The 20,671-nt window shown below is 43.7% G+C and overlaps 1 long non-coding RNA gene across 47 annotated transcripts in view; it reads left to right on the top strand.

Annotated features, from left to right (window-relative positions):
• The window catches only part of LOC307181352, a 1,649,813-nt gene that overhangs the window by 137,959 nt on the left and 1,491,183 nt on the right, over positions 1 to 20,671 (top strand). The window contains exon 1 of one of the 47 annotated variants that reach the window (XR_013826501.1): positions 2,536 to 2,550. The exons of the other annotated variants lie outside the window; for them this stretch is intronic. This is a non-coding gene — a long non-coding RNA (uncharacterized lncRNA). Of the gene's footprint in view, positions 1 to 2,535; positions 2,551 to 20,671 lie in introns of those variants that run through there. 47 annotated transcript variants of the gene reach the window in all.

The following is a 20,671-nucleotide window of genomic DNA, read 5'->3' on the forward strand; positions in this document are numbered from 1 at the left end:
ACTCTGCAGGTTTGTGAATTACAGTGCCCCTGAGCTCCTTTCTTCAACTCGCTTTCTTGTGACCTGGCCGCAACACCGCAGGATGTCTTCAGGCCCTAATCTGGTTCTGGCACGGCACGCTGAGCCTTTGGTTAATTCCTCTTCCTGGTGGGAAATGAGAGTTATATTTGCCCATCCAGACACCTCAAGCTAGTCTTTCATTGGTTCTCGCTATTCCTGTTCATCTTCCACAGAAATTGCAAACTGGGCCAAACAGGAAGTTAAAGGGACTGACTCTCCAAGTGGGGAGAGTGTTAGTAAAGCGTCTGGAATGTTGCACCCGAGTACCAGGGTACGAAAACTGAGACATATTTGAACACGTCTCCCGATCACATGGTTGATCATACTCTAGGTTCCACATGCATGTTTTAGATGAAGGAAGAATACCTTAAACCTGGGTAGTTGAAAACCGTGGAATGGGTTCCATGCAATATGACTTCAAAGGGTCTTCATTTGCTCACGAACCTCTCCAATCCTATCACTGCTGCGTTTATGCCCCTGTACACATGCTTGATTCTCTTTCGGAGACATAGCAATCCATAGGTTTTAAGATACTTACTAGTCAGGTACATTCTTTGGCGTTTAATATGGGGTGTTGAGTCCATTTCGTTGAGCAAGGAGTAGCTCTTTTGTATTCCATATTTGGCTTAAGGAACTTTATCTGTGCTCATTTCAATCTCTGGTTTTATGCAGCACCCCAACTCACCTTTCACCTTAAGCAAGCATAAGTTGGTTTTCTAAATTTGAGACCCTGTTCTGTTTTGGAATGCAGTTCATGTGTAGCCAAGTTTACATTCCGTGTATTAGTGATATCTTATGATGTTTCTTTTTCTGTGTGACTTATTTCAGTTAGAATCATCGTACCTGAATCCACTCATTATGCTGCTACGGGCATGATGACATAGATTTCATTGCTGAGTGATACTGCATTGTACGTAAGTACCACAAGTTCTTTATCCATTTTTCACTTTCTGTGATATTGAACTTGTACGGTAAACGAGGTTCTTGTAAACGGAGGCGTCCAAAACTTTGGGGTGGCTGTGTCTTTTTGATTTTAATTTCCCTAAGCTATAGGACCATAAGCGCAAGTGCCCTCGGCTCTGTTGCTTTGTTTTTTAGATGTTTCAGGAAACACCATACACTTCTCCTGAGTGTCTGTTGGCAATTTACATCCCGCCCATCAGCATAACAAGACTCCCAGTTCTCCATGGCCTGTCCTGCCTTTCTGGATTTTACACTTTTTTCAGATGGCCCTTTTGACCGGGGGGAAGTGAGACTTCATTGTAGTGCAGATTTCCTTTGCAAGCTTGCTTGGTTGGCCAAAAAGGGCGTATGCGTTTTTTCCTGAATATATTCAGGAAAAAACGCATACGCCCTTTTTGGCCAAGTGCATCATTGTGGACGTTCTGCCTCTTTTCCTATGCTTTCAATGCAATTCCAGTCTACCTCCTGAAATCGGTTTCCTGCAATTCTGCCCCGCTTTCAAGTCCTCTTGGCAGCCTTACTTCAGTCTATTTTTGGACGATAGCTGTCATTTATAACTCTGCATGTTTGTGAATTACAGTGCCCCTGAGCTCCTTTCTTCAACTCGCTTTCTTGTGGCCTGGCCGCAACACCGCAGGATGTCTTCAGGCCCTAATCTGGTTCTGGCACGGCACGCTGAGCCTTTGGTTAATTCCTCTTCCTGGTGGGAAATGAGAGTTAAATTTGCCCGTCCAGACACCTCCAGCTATTCTTTCATTGGTTCTCGCTATTCCTGTTCATCTTCCACAGAAATTGCAAACTGGGCCAAACAGGAGGTTAAAGGGACTGACTCTCCAAGTCGGGAGAGTGTTAGTAAAGCGTCTGGAATGTTGCACCCGAGTACCAGGGGAGGAAAACTGAGACATATTTGAACACGTCTGCCGTTCACATGGTTGATCATACTCTGGGTTCCACATGCATGTTTTAGCTGAAGGAAGAATACCTTAAACCTGGAGAGTTGAGACCCGTGTAATGGGTACCATGCAATATGACTTCAAAGGGTCTTCATTTGCTCACCGAACCTCTCCAATCCTATCACTGCTGCGTTTATGCCCCTGTACACACGCTTGATTCTCTTTTGGAGACATAGCAATCCATAGGTTTTAAGACACTTACTTGTCAGGTACATTCTTAGGCGTTTAATATGGGGTTTTGAGTCCATTTCGTTGAGCAAGGAGTAGCTCTTGTCTATTCCATATTTGGCTTAAGGAAATTTATCTGTGCTCATTTCAATCTCTGGTTTTATGCAGCACCCCAACTCACCTTTCCCCTTAAGCAAGCATAAGTTGGTTTTCTAAATTTGAGACCCTGTTCTGTTTTGGAATGCAGTTCCTGTGTAGCCAAGTTTACATTCCGTGTATTAGTGATATCTTATGATGTTTCTTTTTCTGTGTGACTTATTTCACTTAGAATCATCATACCTGAATCCACTCATTGTGCTGCTAAGGGCCTGATGACACAGATTTCATTGCTGAGTGATATTGCTTTGTAAGTAAATACCACAACTTCTTTATCCATTTTTCACTTTCTGCGATGTTGAACTTGTACTGTAAACGAGGTTCTTATAAACAGAGCTGTTCCAAACTTTGGGGTGGCTGTGTCTTTTTCATTTTAATTTCCCTAAGCTATAGGACCATAAGTGGAAGTGCCCTAGGTTCTGTTGCTTTGTTTTTTAGTTGTTTCAGGAAACACCATACACTTCTCCCAAGTGGTTCTTGGCAATTTACATCCCGCCCATCAGCATAACAAGGCTCCCAGTTCTCCATGGCCTGTCCTGCCTTTCTGGATTTTACACTTTTTTCAGATGGCCCTTTTGACCGGGGGGAAGTGAGACTTCATTGTAGTGCAGATTTCCTTTGCAAGCTTGCTTGGTTGGCCAAAAAGGGCGTATGCGTTTTTTCCTGAATATATTCAGGAAAAAACGCATACGCCCTTTTTGGCCAAGTGCATCATTGTGGACGTTCTGCCTCTTTTCCTATGCTTTCAATGCAATTCCAGTCTACCTCCTGAAATCGGTTTCCTGCAATTCTGCCCCGCTTTCAAGTCCTCTTGGCAGCCTTACTTCAGTCTATTTTTGGACGATAGCTGTCATTTATAACTCTGCAGGTTTGTGAATTACAGTGCCCCTGAGTTCCTTTCTTCAACTCGCTTTCTTGTGACCTGGCCGCAACACCGCAGGATGGCTTCAGGCCCTAATCTGGTTTCGGCCCGGCATGCTGAGCCTTTGGTTAATTCCTCTTCCTGGTGGGAAATGAGAGTTGAATTTGCCCGTCCAGACACCTCCAGCTAGCCTCTCATTGGTTCTCGCTATTCCTGTTCATCTTCCGCAGAAATTGCAAACTGGGCCAAACAGGAGGTTAAAGGGACTGACTCTCCAAGTCGGGAGAGTGTTAGTAAAGCGTCTGGAATGTTGCACCCAAGTACCAGGGGAGGAAAACTGAGACATATTTGAACACGTCTCCCGTTCACATGGTTGATCATACTCTGGGTTCCACATGCATGTTTTAGCTGAAGGAAGAATACCTTAAACCTGGAGAGTTGAGACCCGTGTAATGGGTACCATGCAATATGACTTCTAAGGGTCTTCATTTGCTCACCGAACCTCCCCAATCCTATCACTGCTGCATTTATGTCCCTGTACACACGCTTGATTCTCTTTTGGAGACATAGCAATCCATAGGTTTTAGATACTTACTAGTCAGGTACATTCTTAGGCGTTTAATATGGGGTTTTGAGTCCATTTCGTTGAGCAAGGAGTAGCTCTTGTCTATTCCATATTTGGCTTAAGGAACTTTATCTGTGCTCATTTCAATCTCTGGTTTTATGCAGCACCCCAACTCACCTTTCCCCTTAAGCAAGCATAAGTTGGTTTTCTAAATTTGAGACCCTGTTCTGTTTTGGAATGCAGTTCCTGTGTAGCCAAGTTTACATTCCGTGTATTACTGATATCTTATGATGTTTCTTTTTCTGTGTGACTTATTTCAGTTAGAATCATCATACCTGAATCCACTCATTGTGCTGCTAAGGGCCTGATGACACAGATTTCATTGCTGAGTGATATTGCTTTGTAAGTAAATACCACAACTTCTTTATCCATTTTTCACTTTCTGCGATGTTGAACTTGTACTGTAAACGAGGTTCTTGTAAACAGAGCCGTTCCAAACTTTGGGGTGGCTGTGTCTTTTTCATTTTAATTTCCCTAAGCTATAGGACCATAAGTGGAAGTGCCCTAGGTTCTGTTGCTTTGTTTTTTAGATGTTTCAGGAAACACCATACACTTCTCCCGAGTGGTTGTTGGCAATTTACATCCCGCCCATCAGCATAACAAGGCTCCCAGTTCTCCATGGCCTGTCCTGCCTTTCTGGATTTTACACTTTTTTCAGATGGCCCTTTTGACCGGGGGGAAGTGAGACTTCATTGTAGTGCAGATTTCCTTTGCAAGTTTGCTTGGTTGGCCAAAAAGGGCGTATGCGTTTTTTCCTGAATATATTCAGGAAAAAACGCATACGCCCTTTTTGGCCAAGTGCATCATTGTGGACGTTCTGCCTCTTTTCCTATGCTTTCAATGCAATTCCAGTCTACCTCCTGAAATCGGTTTCCTGCAATTCTGCCCCGCTTTCAAGTCCTCTTGGCAGCCTTACTTCAGTCTATTTTTGGACGATAGCTGTCATTTATAACTCTGCAGGTTTGTGAATTACAGTGCCCCTGAGCTCCTTTCTTCAACTCGCTTTCTTGTGACCTGGCCGCAACACCGCAGGATGGCTTCAGGCCCTAATCTGGTTCCGGCACGGCACGCTGAGCCTTTGGTTAATTCCTCTTCCTGGTGGGAAATGAGAGTTAAATTTGCCCGTCCAGACACCTCCAGGTAGTCTCTCATTGGTTCTCGCTATTCCTGTTCATCTTCCGCAGAAATTGCAAACTGGGCCAAACAGGAGGTTAAAGGGACTGACTCTCCAAGTGGGGAGAGTGTTAGTAAAGCGTCTGGAATGTTGCACCCGAGTACCAGGGGAGGAAAACTGAGACATATTTGAACACGTCTCCCGTTCACATGGTTGATCATACTCTGGGTTCCACATGCATGTTTTAGCTGAAGGAAGAATACCTTAAACCTGGAGAGTTAAGACCCGTGTAATGGGTACCATGCAATATGACTTAAAAGGGTCTTCATTTGCTCACCGAACCTCTCCAATCCTATCACTGCTGCGTTTATGCATCTGTACACATGCTTGATTCTCTTTCGGAGACATAGCAATCCATAGGTTTTAAGATACTTACTAGTCAGGTACATTCTTAGGCGTTTAATATGGGGTTTTGAGTCCATTTCGTTGAGCAAGGAGTAGCTCTTGTCTATTCCATATTTGGCTTAAGGAACTTTATCTGTGCTCATTTCAATCTCTGGTTTTATGCAGCACCCCAACTCACCTTTCCCCTTAAGCAAGCATAAGTTGGTTTTCTAAATTTGAGACCCTGTTCTGTTTTGGAATGCAGTTCCTGTGTAGCCAAGTTTACATTCCGTGTATTAGTGATATCTTATGATGTTTCTTTTTCTGTGTGACTTATTTCAGTTAGAATCATCATACCTGAATCCACTCATTATGCTGCTACGGGCCTGATGACATAGATTTCATTGCTGAGTGATACTGCATTGTACGTAAGTACCACAAGTTCTTTATCCATTTTTCACTTTCTGTGATATTGAACTTGTACGGTAAACGAGGTTCTTGTAAACGGAGGTGTCCCAAACTTTGGGGTGGCTGTGTCTTTTTGATTTTAATTTCCCTAAGCTATAGGACCATAAGTGGAAGTGCCCTAGGCTCTGATGCTTTGTTTTTTAGATGTTTCAGGAAACACCATACACTTCTCCTGAGTGTCTGTTGGCAATTTACATCCCGCCCATCAGCATAACAAGGCTCCCAGTTCTCCATGGCCTGTCCTGCCTTTCTGGAGTTTACACTTTTTTCAGATGGCCCTTTTGACCGGGGAGAAGTGAGACTTCATTGTAGTGCAGATTTCCTTTGCAAGTTTGCTTGGTTGGCCAAAAAGGGCGTATGCGTTTTTTCCTGAATATATTCAGGAAAAAACGCATACGCCCTTTTTGGCCAAGTGCATCATTGTGGACGTTCTGCCTCTTTTCCTATGCCTTCAATGCAATTCCAGTCTACCTCCTGAAATCGGTTTCCTGCAATTCTGCCCCGCTTTCAAGTCCTCTTGGCAGCCTTACTTCAGTCTATTTTTGGACGATAGCTGTCATTTATAACTCTGCAGGTTTGTGAATTACAGTGCCCCTGAGCTCCTTTCTTCAACTCGCTTTCTTGTGACCTGGCCGCAACACCGCAGGATGTCTACAGGCCCTAATCTGGTTCCGGCACGGCACGCTGAGCCTTTGCTTAATTCCTCTTCCTGGTGGGAAATGAGAGTTAAATTTGCCCATCCAGACACCTCCAGCTAGTCTCTCATTGGTTTTCGCTATTCCTGTTCATCTTCCACAGAAATTGCAAACTGGGCCAAACAGGAGGTTAAAGGGACTGACTCTCCAAGTGGGGAGAGTGTTAGTAAAGCGTCTGGAATGTTGAACCCGAGTACCAGGGTACGAAAACTGAGACATATTTGAACACGTCTCCCGATCACATGGTTGATCATAATCTAGGTTCCACATGCATGTTTTAGCTGAAGGAACAATACCTTAAACCTGGAGAGTTGAGACCCGTGGAATGGGTACCATGCAATATGACTTCAAAGGGTCTTCATTTGCTCACGAACCCCTCCAATCCTATCACTGCTGCATTTATGCCCATGTACACATGCTTGATTCTCTTTCGGAGACATAGCAATCCATAGGTTTTAAGATACTTACTAGTCAGGTACATTCTTAGGCGTTTAATATGCGGTGTTGAGTCCATTTCGTTGAGCAAGGAGTAGCTCTTGTCTATTCCATATTTGGCTTAAGGAACTTTATCTGTGCTCATTTCAATCTCTGGTTTTATGCAGCACCCCAACTCACCTTTCCCCTTAAGCAAGCATAAGTTGGTTTTCTAAATTTGAGACCCTGTTCTGTTCTGTAATTCAGTTCCTGTGTAGCCAAGTTTACATTCCGTGTATTACTGATATCTTATGATGTTTCTTTTTCTGTGTGACTTATTTCAGTTAGAATCATCATACCTGAATCCACTCATTGTGATGCTAAGGGCCTGATGACACAGATTTCATTGCTGAGTGATATTGCTTTGTAAGTAAATACCACAACTTCTTTATCCATTTTTCACTTTCTGCGATGTTGAACTTGTACTGTAAACGAGTTTCTTGTAAACAGAGCCGTTCCAAACTTTGGGGTGGCTGTGTCTTTTTGATTTTAATTTCCCTAAGCTATAGGACCATAAGTGGAAGTACCCTAGGTTCTGTTGCTTTGTTTTTTAGATGTTTCAGGAAACACCATACACTTCTCCCAAGTGGTTGTTGGCAATTTACATCCCGCCCATCAGCATAACAAGGCTCCCAGTTCTCCATGGCCTGTCCTGCCTTTCTGGATTTTACACTTTTTTCAGATGGCCCTTTTGACCGGGGGGAAGTGAGACTTCATTGTAGTGCAGATTTCCTTTGCAAGCTTGCTTGGTTGGCCAAAAAGGGCGTATGCGTTTTTTCCTGAATATATTCAGGAAAAAACGCATACGCCCTTTTTGGCCAAGTGCATCATTGTGGACGTTCTGCCTCTTTTCCTATGCTTTCAATGCAATTCCAGTCTACCTCCTGAAATCGGTTTCCTGCAATTCTGCCCCGCTTTCAAGTCCTCTTGGCAGCCTTACTTCAGTCTATTTTTGGACGATAGCTGTCATTTATAACTCTGCAGGTTTGTGAATTACAGTGCCCCTGAGCTCCTTTCTTCAACTCGCTTTCTTGTGACCTGGCCGCAACACCGCAGGATGTCTTCAGACCCTAATCTGGTTCTGGCACGGCACGCTGAGCCTTTGGTTAATTCCTCTTCCTGGTGGGAAATGAGAGTTATATTTGCCCATTCAGACACCTCCAGCTAGTCTTTCATTGGTTCTCGCTATTCCTGTTCATCTTCCACAGAAATTGCAAACTGGGCCAAACAGGAAGTTAAAGGGACTGACTCTCCAAGTGGGGAGAGTGTTAGTAAAGCGTCTGGAATGTTGCACCCGAGTACCAGGGTACGAAAACTGAGACATATTTGAACACGTCTCCCGATCACATGGTTGATCATACTCTAGGTTCCACATGCATGTTTTAGATGAAGGAAGAATACCTTAAACCTGGGTAGTTGAAACCCGTGGAATGGGTACCATGCAATATGACTTCAAAGGGTCTTCATTTGCTCACGAACCTCTCCAATCCTATCACTGCTGCGTTAATGCCCCTGTACACATGCTTGATTCTCTTTCGGAGACATAGCAATCCATAGGTTTTAAGATACTTACTAGTCAGGTGCATTCTTAGGCGTTTAATATGGGGTTTTGTGTCCATTTCGTTGAGCAAGGAGTAGCTCTTGTGTATTCCATATTTGGCTTAAGGAACTTTATCTGTGCTCATTTCAATCTCTGGTTTTATGCAGCACCCCAACTCACCTTTCACCTTAAGCAAGCATAAGTTGGTTTTCTAAATTTGAGACCCTGTTCTGTTTTGGAATGCAGTTCCTGTGTAGCCAAGTTTACATTCCGTGTATTAGTGATATCTTATGATGTTTCTTTTTCTGTGTGACTTATTTCAGTTAGAATCATCGTACCTGAATCCACTCATTATGCTGCTACGGGCCTGATGACATAGATTTCATTGCTGAGTGATACTGCATTGTACGTAAGTACCACAAGTTCTTTATCCATTTTTCACTTTCTGTGATATTGAACTTGTACGGTAAACGAGGTTCTTGTAAACGGAGGCGTCCCAAACTTTGGGGTGGCTGTGTCTTTTTGATTTTAATTTCCCTAAGCTATAGGACCATAAGCGCAAGTGCCCTCGGCTCTGTTGCTTTGTTTTTTAGATGTTTCAGGAAACACCATACACTTCTCCTGAGTGTCTGTTGGCAATTTACATCCCGCCCATCAGCATAACAAGGCTCCCAGTTCTCCATGGCCTGTCCTGCCTTTCTGGATTTTACACTTTTTTCAGATGGCCCTTTTGACCGGGGGGAAGTGAGACTTCATTGTAGTGCAGATTTCCTTTGCAAGTTTGCTTGGTTGGCCAAAAAGGGCGTATGCGTTTTTTCCTGAATATATTCAGGAAAAAACGCATACGCCCTTTTTGGCCAAGTGCATCATTGTGGACGTTCTGCCTCTTTTCCTATGCCTTCAATGCAATTCCAGTCTACCTCCTGATATAGGTTTCCTGCAATTCTGCCCCGCTTTCAAGTCCTCTTGGCAGCCTTACTTTAGTCTATTTTTGGACGATAGCTGTCATTTATAACTCTGCAGGTTTGTGAATTACAGTGCCCCTGAGCTCCTTTCTTCAACTCGCTTTCTTGTGACCTGGCCGCAACACCGCAGGATGTCTACAGGCCCTAATCTGGTTCCGGCACGGCACGCTGAGCCTTTGGTTAATTCCTCTTCCTGGTGGGAAATGAGAGTTAAATTTGCCCATCCAGACACCTCCAGCTAGTCTCTCATTGGTTCTCGCTATTCCTGTTCATCTTCCACAGAAATTGCAAACTGGGCCAAACAGGAGGTTAAAGGGACTGACTCTCCAAGTGGGGAGAGTGTTAGTAAAGCGTCTGGAATGTTGAACCCGAGTACCAGGGTACGAAATCTGAGACATATTTGAACACGTCTCCCGATCACATGGTTGATCATACTCTGGGTTCCACATGCATGTTTTAGCTGAAGGAACAATACCTTAAACCTGGAGAGTTGAGACCCGTGGAATGGGTACCATGCAATATGACTTCAAAGGGTCTTCATTTGCTCACGAACCCCTCCAATCCTATCACTGCTGCATTTATGCCCATGTACACATGCTTGATTCTCTTTCAGAGACATAGCAATCCATAGGTTTTAAGATACTTACTAGTCAGGTACATTCTTAGGCGTTTAATATGCGGTGTTGAGTCCATTTCGTTGAGCAAGGAGTAGCTCTTGTCTATTCCATATTTGGCTTAAGGAACTTTATCTGTGCTCATTTCAATCTCTGGTTTTATGCAGCACCCCAACTCACCTTTCCCCTTAAGCAAGCATAAGTTGGTTTTCTAAATTTGAGACCCTGTTCTGTTCTGTAATTCAGTTCCTGTGTAGCCAAGTTTCCATTCCGTGTATTACTGATATCTTATGATGTTTCTTTTTCTGTGTGACTTATTTCAGTTAGAATCATCATACCTGAATCCACTCATTGTGATGCTAAGGGCCTGATGACACAGATTTCATTGCTGAGTGATATTGCTTTGTAAGAAAATACCACAACTTCTTTATCCATTTTTCACTTTCTGCGATGTTGAACTTGTACTGTAAACGAGTTTCTTGTAAACAGAGCCGTTCCAAACTTTGGGGTGGCTGTGTCTTTTTGATTTTAATTTCCCTAAGCTATAGGACCATAAGTGGAAGTGCCCTAGGTTCTGTTGCTTTGTTTTTTAGATGTTTCAGGAAACACCATACACTTCTCCCAAGTGGTTGTTGGCAATTTACATCCCGCCCATCAGCATAACAAGGCTCCCAGTTCTCCATGGCCTGTCCTGCCTTTCTGGATTTTACACTTTTTTCAGATGGCCCTTTTGACCGGGGGGAAGTGAGACTTCATTGTAGTGCAGATTTCCTTTGCAAGCTTGCTTGGTTGGCCAAAAAGGGCGTATGCGTTTTTTCCTGAATATATTCAGGAAAAAACGCATACGCCCTTTTTGGCCAAGTGCATCATTGTGGACGTTCTGCCTCTTTTCCTATGCTTTCAATGCAATTCCAGTCTACCTCCTGAAATCGGTTTCCTGCAATTCTGCCCCGCTTTCAAGTCCTCTTGGCAGCCTTACTTCAGTCTATTTTTGGACGATAGCTGTCATTTATAACTCTGCAGGTTTGTGAATTACAGTGCCCCTGAGCTCCTTTCTTCAACTCGCTTTCTTGTGACCTGGCCGCAACACCGCAGGATGTCTTCAGGCCCTAATCTGGTTCTGGCACGGCACGCTGAGCCTTTGGTTAATTCCTCTTCCTGGTGGGAAATGAGAGTTATATTTGCCCATCCAGACACCTCCAGCTAGTCTTTCATTGGTTCTCGCTATTCCTGTTCATCTTCCACAGAAATTGCAAACTGGGCCAAACAGGAAGTTAAAGGGACTGACTCTCCAAGTGGGGAGAGTGTTAGTAAAGCGTCTGGAATGTTGCACCCGAGTACCAGGGTACGAAAACTGAGACATATTTGAACACGTCTCCCGATCACATGGTTGATCATACTCTAGGTTCCACATGCATGTTTTAGATGAAGGAAGAATACCTTAAACCTGGGTAGTTGAAACCCGTGGAATGGGTACCATGCAATATGACTTCAAAGGGTCTTCATTTGCTCACGAACCTCTCCAATCCTATCACTGCTGCGTTAATGCCCCTGTACACATGCTTGATTCTCTTTCGGAGACATAGCAATCCATAGGTTTTAAGATACTTACTAGTCAGGTGCATTCTTAGGCGTTTAATATGGGGTTTTGTGTCCATTTCGTTGAGCAAGGAGTAGCTCTTGTGTATTCCATATTTGGCTTAAGGAACTTTATCTGTGCTCATTTCAATCTCTGGTTTTATGCAGCACCCCAACTCACCTTACACCTTAAGCAAGCATAAGTTGGTTTTCTAAATTTGAGACCCTGTTCTGTTTTGGAATGCAGTTCCTGTGTAGCCAAGTTTACATTCCGTGTATTAGTGATATCTTATGATGTTTCTTTTTCTGTGTGACTTATTTCAGTTAGAATCATCGTACCTGAATCCACTCATTATGCTGCTACGGGCCTGATGACATAGATTTCATTGCTGAGTGATACTGCATTGTACGTAAGTACCACAAGTTCTTTATCCATTTTTCACTTTCTGTGATATTGAACTTGTACGGTAAACGAGGTTCTTGTAAACGGAGGCGTCCCAAACTTTGGGGTGGCTGTGTCTTTTTGATTTTAATTTCCCTAAGCTATAGGACCATAAGCGCAAGTGCCCTCGGCTCTGTTGCTTTGTTTTTTAGATGTTTCAGGAAACACCATACACTTCTCCTGAGTGTCTGTTGGCAATTTACATCCCGCCCATCAGCATAACAAGGCTCCCAGTTCTCCATGGCCTGTCCTGCCTTTCTGGATTTTACACTTTTTTCAGATGGCCCTTTTGACCGGGGGGAAGTGAGACTTCATTGTAGTGCAGATTTCCTTTGCAAGTTTGCTTGGTTGGCCAAAAAGGGCGTATGCGTTTTTTCCTGAATATATTCAGGAAAAAACGCATACGCCCTTTTTGGCCAAGTGCATCATTGTGGACGTTCTGCCTCTTTTCCTATGCCTTCAATGCAATTCCAGTCTACCTCCTGATATCGGTTTCCTGCAATTCTGCCCCGCTTTCAAGTCCTCTTGGCAGCCTTACTTTAGTCTATTTTTGGACGATAGCTGTCATTTATAACTCTGCAGGTTTGTGAATTACAGTGCCCCTGAGCTCCTTTCTTCAACTCGCTTTCTTGTGACCTGGCCGCAACACCGCAGGATGTCTACAGGCCCTAATCTGGTTCCGGCACGGCACGCTGAGCCTTTGGTTAATTCCTCTTCCTGGTGGGAAATGAGAGTTAAATTTGCCCATCCAGACACCTCCAGCTAGTCTCTCATTGGTTCTCGCTATTCCTGTTCATCTTCCACAGAAATTGCAAACTGGGCCAAACAGGAGGTTAAAGGGACTGACTCTCCAAGTGGGGAGAGTGTTAGTAAAGCGTCTGGAATGTTGAACCCGAGTACCAGGGTACGAAAACTGAGACATATTTGAACACGTCTCCCGATCACATGGTTGATCATACTCTGGGTTCCACATGCATGTTTTAGCTGAAGGAACAATACCTTAAACCTGGAGAGTTGAGACCCGTGGAATGGGTACCATGCAATATGACTTCAAAGGGTCTTCATTTGCTCACGAACCCCTCCAATCCTATCACTGCTGCATTTATGCCCATGTACACATGCTTGATTCTCTTTCGGAGACATAGCAATCCATAGGTTTTAAGATACTTACTAGTCAGGTACATTCTTAGGCGTTTAATATGCGGTGTTGAGTCCATTTCGTTGAGCAAGGAGTAGCTCTTGTCTATTCCATATTTGGCTTAAGGAACTTTATCTGTGCTCATTTCAATCTCTGGTTTTATGCAGCACCCCAACTCACCTTTCCCCTTAAGCAAGCATAAGTTGGTTTTCTAAATTTGAGACCCTGTTCTGTTCTGTAATTCAGTTCCTGTGTAGCCAAGTTTCCATTCCGTGTATTACTGATATCTTATGATGTTTCTTTTTCTGTGTGACTTATTTCAGTTAGAATCATCATACCTGAATCCACTCATTGTGATGCTAAGGGCCTGATGACACAGATTTCATTGCTGAGTGATATTGCTTTGTAAGAAAATACCACAACTTCTTTATCCATTTTTAACTTTCTGCGATGTTGAACTTGTACTGTAAACGAGTTTCTTGTAAACAGAGCCGTTCCAAACTTTGGGGTGGCTGTGTCTTTTTGATTTTAATTTCCCTAAGCTATAGGACCATAAGTGGAAGTGCCCTAGGTTCTGTTGCTTTGTTTTTTAGATGTTTCAGGAAACACCATACACTTCTCCCAAGTGGTTGTTGGCAATTTACATCCCGCCCATCAGCATAACAAGGCTCCCAGTTCTCCATGGCCTGTCCTGCCTTTCTGGATTTTACACTTTTTTCAGATGGCCCTTTTGACCGGGGGGAAGTGAGACTTCATTGTAGTGCAGATTTCCTTTGCAAGCTTGCTTGGTTGGCCAAAAAGGGCGTATGCGTTTTTTCCTTAATATATTCAGGAAAAAACGCATACGCCCTTTTTGGCCAAGTGCATCATTGTGGACGTTCTGCCTCTTTTCCTATGCTTTCAATGCAATTCCAGTCTACCTCCTGAAATCGGTTTCCTGCAATTCTGCCCCGCTTTCAAGTCCTCTTGGCAGCCTTACTTCAGTCTATTTTTGGACGATAGCTGTCATTTATAACTCTGCAGGTTTGTGAATTACAGTGCCCCTGAGCTCCTTTCTTCAACTCGCTTTCTTGTGACCTGGCCGCAACACCGCAGGATGTCTTCAGGCCCTAATCTGGTTCTGGCACGGCACGCTGAGCCTTTGGTTAATTCCTCTTCCTGGTGGGAAATGAGAGTTATATTTGCCCATCCAGACACCTCCAGCTAGTCTTTCATTGGTTCTCGCTATTCCTGTTCATCTTCCACAGAAATTGCAAACTGGGCCAAACAGGAAGTTAAAGGGACTGACTCTCCAAGTGGGGAGAGTGTTAGTAAAGCGTCTGGAATGTTGCACCCGAGTACCAGGGTACGAAAACTGAGACATATTTGAACACGTCTCCCGATCACATGGTTGATCATACTCTAGGTTCCACATGCATGTTTTAGATGAAGGAAGAATACCTTAAACCTGGGTAGTTGAAACCCGTGGAATGGGTACCATGCAATATGACTTCAAAGGGTCTTCATTTGCTCACGAACCTCTCCAATCCTATCACTGCTGCGTTTATGCCCCTGTACACATGCTTGATTCTCTTTCGGAGACATAGCAATCCATAGGTTTTAAGATACTTACTAGTCAGGTGCATTCTTAGGCGTTTAATATGGGGTTTTGTGTCCATTTCGTTGAGCAAGGAGTAGCTCTTGTGTATTCTATATTTGGCTTAAGGAACTTTATCTGTGCTCATTTCAATCTCTGGTTTTATGCAGCACCCCAACTCACCTTTCCCCTTAAGCAAGCATAAGTTGGTTTTCTAAATTTGAGAACCTGTTCTGTTTTGGAATGCAGTTCCTGTGTAGCCAAGTTTACATTCCGTGTATTAGTGATATCTTATGATGTTTCTTTTTCTGTGTGACTTATTTCAGTTAGAATCATCGTACCTGAATCCACTCATTATGCTGCTACGGGCCTGATGACATAGATTTCATTGCTGCGTGATACTGCATTGTACGTAAGTACCACAAGTTGTTTATACGTTTTTCACTTTCTGTGATATTGAACTTGTATGGTAAACGAGGTTCTTGTAAACGGAGGCGTCCCAAACTTTGGGGTGGCTGTGTCTTTTTGATTTTAATTTCCCTAAGCTATAGGACCATAAGCCCAAGTGCCCTCGGCTCTGTTGCTTTGTTTTTTAGATGTTTCAGGAAACACCATACACTTCTCCTGAGTGTCTTTTGGCAATTTACATCCCGCCCATCAGCATAACAAGGCTCCCAGTTCTCCATGGCCTGTCCTGCCTTTCTGGATTTTACACTTTTATCAGATGGCCCTTTTGACCGGGGGGAAGTGAGACTTCATTGTAGTGCAGATTTCCTTTGCAAGCTTGCTTGGTTGGCCAAAAAGTGCGTATGCGTTTTTTCCTGAATATATTCAGGAAAAAACGCATACGCCCTTTTTGGCCAAGTGCATCATTGTGGACATTCTGCCTCTTTTCCTATGCTTTCAACGCAATTCCAGTCTACCTCCTGAAATCGGTTTCCTGCAATTCTGCCCCGCTTTCAAGTCCTCTTGGCAGCCTTACTTCAGTCTATTTTTGGACGATAGCTGTCATTTATAACTCTGCAGGTTTGTGAATTACAGTGCCCCTGAGCTCCTTTCTTCAACTCGCTTTCTTTTGAGCTGGCCGCAACACCGCAGGATGGCTTCAGGCCCTAATCTGGTTCCGGTACGGCACGCTGAGCCTTTGGTTATTTCCTCTTCCTGGTGGGAAATGAGAGTTAAATTTGCCCGTCCAGACATCTCCAGCTAGCCTCTCATTGGTTCTAGCTACTCCTGTTCATCTTCCGCAGAAATTGCAAACTGGGCCAAACAGGAGGTTAAAGGCGCTGACTTTCCAAGTGGGGAGAGTGTTAGTAAAGCGTCTGGAATGTTGCACCCGAGTACCAGGGTACGAAAACTGAGACATATTTGAACACGTCTCCCGATCACATGGTTGATCATAATCTAGGTTCCACATGCATGTTTTAGCTGAAGGAAGAATACCTTAAACCTGGGTATTTGAAACCCGTGGAATGGGTACCATGCAATATGACTTCAAAGGGTGTTCATTTGCTCACCGAACCTCTCCAATCCTATCACTGCTGCGTTTATGCCCCTGTACACATGCTTGATTCTCTTTCGGAGACATAGCAATCCATAGGTTTTTAGATACTTACTAGTCAGGTACATTCTTAGGCGTTTAATATGCGGTGTTGAGTCCATTTCGTTGAGCAAGGAGTAGCTCTTGTCTGTTCCATATTTGGCTTAAGGAACTTTATCTGTGCTCATTTCAATCTCTGGTTTTATGCAGCACCCCAACTCACCTTTCCCCTTAAGCAAGCCTAAGTTGGTTTTCTAAATTTGAGACCCTGTTCTGTTCTGTAATTCAGTTCCTGTGTAGCCAAGTTTACATTCCGTGTATTACTGATATCTTATGATGTTTCTTTTTCTGTGTGACTTATTTCAGTTAGAATCATCATACCTGAATCCACTCATTGTGATGCTAAGGGCCTGATGACACAGATTTCATTGCTGAGTGATATTGCTTTGTAAGTAAATACCACAACTTCTTTATCCATTTTTCACTTTCTGCGATGTTGAACTTGTACTGTAAACGAGTTTCTTGTAAACAGAGCCGTTCCAAACTTTGGGGTGGCTGTGTCTTTTTGATTTTAATTTCCCTAAGCTATAGGACCATAAGTGGAAGTACCCTAGGTTCTGTTGCTTTGTTTTTTAGATGTTTCAGGAAACACCATACACTTCTCCCAAGTGGTTGTTGGCAATTTACATCCCGCCCATCAGCATAACAAGGCTCCCAGTTCTCCATGGCCTGTCCTGCCTTTCTGGATTTTACACTTTTTTCAGATGGCCCTTTTGACCGGGGGGAAGTGAGACTTCATTGTAGTGCAGATTTCCTTTGCAAGCTTGCTTGGTTGGCCAAAAAGGGCGTATGCGTTTTTTCCTGAATATATTCAGGAAAAAACGCATACGCCCTTTTTGGCCAAGTGCATCATTGTGGACGTTCTGCCTCTTTTCCTATGCTTTCAATGCAATTCCAGTCTACCTCCTGAAATCGGTTTCCTGCAATTCTGCCCCGCTTTCAAGTCCTCTTGGCAGCCTTACTTCAGTCTATTTTTGGACGATAGCTGTCATTTATAACTCTGCAGGTTTGTGAATTACAGTGCCCCTGAGCTCCTTTCTTCAACTCGCTTTCTTGTGACCTGGCCGCAACACCGCAGGATGTCTTCAGACCCTAATCTGGTTCTGGCACGGCACGCTGAGCCTTTGGTTAATTCCTCTTCCTGGTGGGAAATGAGAGTTATATTTGCCCATTCAGACACCTCCAGCTAGTCTTTCATTGGTTCTCGCTATTCCTGTTCATCTTCCACAGAAATTGCAAACTGGGCCAAACAGGAAGTTAAAGGGACTGACTCTCCAAGTGGGGAGAGTGTTAGTAAAGCGTCTGGAATGTTGCACCCGAGTACCAGGGTACGAAAACTGAGACATATTTGAACACGTCTCCCGATCACATGGTTGATCATACTCTAGGTTCCACATGCATGTTTTAGATGAAGGAAGAATACCTTAAACCTGGGTAGTTGAAACCCGTGGAATGGGTACCATGCAATATGACTTCAAAGGGTCTTCATTTGCTCACGAACCTCTCCAATCCTATCACTGCTGCGTTAATGCCCCTGTACACATGCTTGATTCTCTTTCGGAGACATAGCAATCCATAGGTTTTAAGATACTTACTAGTCAGGTGCATTCTTAGGCGTTTAATATGGGGTTTTGTGTCCATTTCGTTGAGCAAGGAGTAGCTCTTGTGTATTCCATATTTGGCTTAAGGAACTTTATCTGTGCTCATTTCAATCTCTGGTTTTATGCAGCACCCCAACTCACCTTTCACCTTAAGCAAGCATAAGTTGGTTTTCTAAATTTGAGACCCTGTTCTGTTTTGGAATGCAGTTCCTGTGTAGCCAAGTTTACATTCCGTGTATTAGTGATATCTTATGATGTTTCTTTTTCTGTGTGACTTATTTCAGTTAGAATCATCGTACCTGAATCCACTCATTATGCTGCTACGGGCCTGATGACATAGATTTCATTGCTGAGTGATACTGCATTGTACGTAAGTACCACAAGTTCTTTATCCATTTTTCACTTTCTGTGATATTGAACTTGTACGGTAAACGAGGTTCTTGTAAACGGAGGCGTCCCAAACTTTGGGGTGGCTGTGTCTTTTTGATTTTAATTTCCCTAAGCTATAGGACCATAAGCGCAAGTGCCCTCGGCTCTGTTGCTTTGTTTTTTAGATGTTTCAGGAAACACCATACACTTCTCCTGAGTGTCTGTTGGCAATTTACATCCCGCCCATCAGCATAACAAGGCTCCCAGTTCTCCATGGCCTGTCCTGCCTTTCTGGATTTTACACTTTTTTCAGATGGCCCTTTTGACCGGGGGGAAGTGAGACTTCATTGTAGTGCAGATTTCCTTTGCAAGTTTGCTTGGTTGGCCAAAAAGGGCGTATGCGTTTTTTCCTGAATATATTCAGGAAAAAACGCATACGCCCTTTTTGGCCAAGTGCATCATTGTGGACGTTCTGCCTCTTTTCCTATGCCTTCAATGCAATTCCAGTCTACCTCCTGATATCGGTTTCCTGCAATTCTGCCCCGCTTTCAAGTCCTCTTGGCAGCCTTACTTTAGTCTATTTTTGGACGATAGCTGTCATTTATAACTCTGCAGGTTTGTGAATTACAGTGCCCCTGAGCTCCTTTCTTCAACTCGCTTTCTTGTGACCTGGCCGCAACACCGCAGGATGTCTACAGGCCCTAATCTGGTTCCGGCACGGCACGCTGAGCCTTTGGTTAATTCCTCTTCCTGGTGGGAAATGAGAGTTAAATTTGCCCATCCAGACACCTCCAGCTAGTCTCTCATTGGTTCTCGCTATTCCTGTTCATCTTCCACAGAAATTGCAAACTGGGCCAAACAGGAGGTTAAAGGGACTGACTCTCCAAGTGGGGAGAGTGTTAGTAAAGCGTCTGGAATGTTGAACCCGAGTACCAGGGTACGAAAACTGAGACATATTTGAACACGTCTCCCGATCACATGGTTGATCATACTCTGGGTTCCACATGCATGTTTTAGCTGAAGGAACAATACCTTAAACCTGGAGAGTTGAGACCCGTGGAATGGGTACCATGCAATATGACTTCAAAGGGTCTTCATTTGCTCACGAACCCCTCCAATCCTATCACTGCTGCATTTATGCCCATGTACACATGCTTGATTCTCTTTCGGAGACATAGCAATCCATAGGTTTTAAGATACTTACTAGTCAGGTACATTCTTAGGCGTTTAATATGCGGTGTTGAGTCCATTTCGTTGAGCAAGGAGTAGCTCTTGTCTATTCCATATTTGGCTTAAGGAACTTTATCTGTGCTCATTTCAATCTCTGGTTTTATGCAGCACCCCAACTCACCTTTCCCCTTAAGCAAGCATAAGTTGGTTTTCTAAATTTGAGACCCTGTTCTGTTCTGTAATTCAGTTCCTGTGTAGCCAAGTTTCCATTCCGTGTATTACTGATATCTTATGATGTTTCTTTTTCTGTGTGACTTATTTCAGTTAGAATCATCATACCTGAATCCACTCATTGTGATGCTAAGGGCCTGATGACACAGATTTCATTGCTGAGTGATATTGCTTTGTAAGAAAATACCACAACTTCTTTATCCATTTTTCACTTTCTGCGATGTTGAACTTGTACTGTAAACGAGTTTCTTGTAAACAGAGCCGTTCCAAACTTTGGGGTGGCTGTGTCTTTTTGATTTTAATTTCCCTAAGCTATAGGACCATAAGTGGAAGTGCCCTAGGTTCTGTTGCTTTGTTTTTTAGATGTTTCAGGAAACACCATACACTTCTCCCAAGTGGTTGTTGGCAATTTACATCCCGCCCATCAGCATAACAAGGCTCCCAGTTCTCCATGGCCTGTCCTGCCTTTCTGGATTTTACACTTTTTTCAGATGGCCCTTTTGACCGGGGGGAAGTGAGACTTCATTGTAGTGCAGATTTCCTTTGCAAGCTTGCTTGGTTGGCCAAAAAGGGCGTATGCGTTTTTTCCTGAATATATTCAGGAAAAAACGCATACGCCCTTTTTGGCCAAGTGCATCATTGTGGACGTTCTGCCTCTTTTCCTATGCTTTCAATGCAATTCCAGTCTACCTCCTGAAATCGGTTTCCTGCAATTCTGCCCCGCTTTCAAGTCCTCTTGGCAGCCTTACTTCAGTCTATTTTTGGACGATAGCTGTCATTTATAACTCTGCAGGTTTGTGAATTACAGTGCCCCTGAGCTCCTTTCTTCAACTCGCTTTCTTGTGACCTGGCCGCAACACCGCAGGATGTCTTCAGGCCCTAATCTGGTTCTGGCACGGCACGCTGAGCCTTTGGTTAATTCCTC

The sequence above is a fragment of the Stenella coeruleoalba genome (assembly GCF_951394435.1).
Source record: "Stenella coeruleoalba genome assembly, contig: scaffold_48, whole genome shotgun sequence".
In the NCBI taxonomy this organism is placed as follows: domain Eukaryota; kingdom Metazoa; phylum Chordata; class Mammalia; order Artiodactyla; family Delphinidae; genus Stenella; species Stenella coeruleoalba.